Here is a 524-nt window from a genome sequence, read left to right on the forward strand (position 1 = left end):
TATTGGCTCTATTTTTTCACAAGATCTTCAGCGGGTTGAATGAGAAAGCTCAATACCATGAAGTATGAACTAGCATGAAAAGAAGTGGATTGTCATAAGGTCAAAGTATTTATGGTAGAAGACATTTCGTGTTGTTCAAAGTGCCAAAACGCTGGAGATGTACTGAAAGATGTATTTGACAAAGGAAATGCATCATTAGTCTAGTCAGAATCAAGAAATGTTGGATCAAAAAGGTGAAATTTTGTGCTTTCTGAATTTAAATGCTGTTGTATGTGTGGCATATATGATGTGGTGATTTTTTTTATTATATAGTTGTTCATGCATTATTTGGAGTATTTGAGTTTTTTCCCCATTTATAATTCTTTAAAGTGACAGATTGAGCATTCTTCAAAACACTACTTGATTCTAAAATATGTCTTGTAAATGGTTGGTCTTGCACATTGTATTGTTATTAATTTGGCTGGCTGTGTCATTGCTGCAGTGAACTTAGATTCAAACATGCAGTCGTATTTACATGTATATAA

This window comes from Penaeus monodon, chromosome 29, assembly GCF_015228065.2.
Source record: "Penaeus monodon isolate SGIC_2016 chromosome 29, NSTDA_Pmon_1, whole genome shotgun sequence".
Classification (NCBI taxonomy): Eukaryota; Metazoa; Arthropoda; class Malacostraca; order Decapoda; family Penaeidae; genus Penaeus; species Penaeus monodon.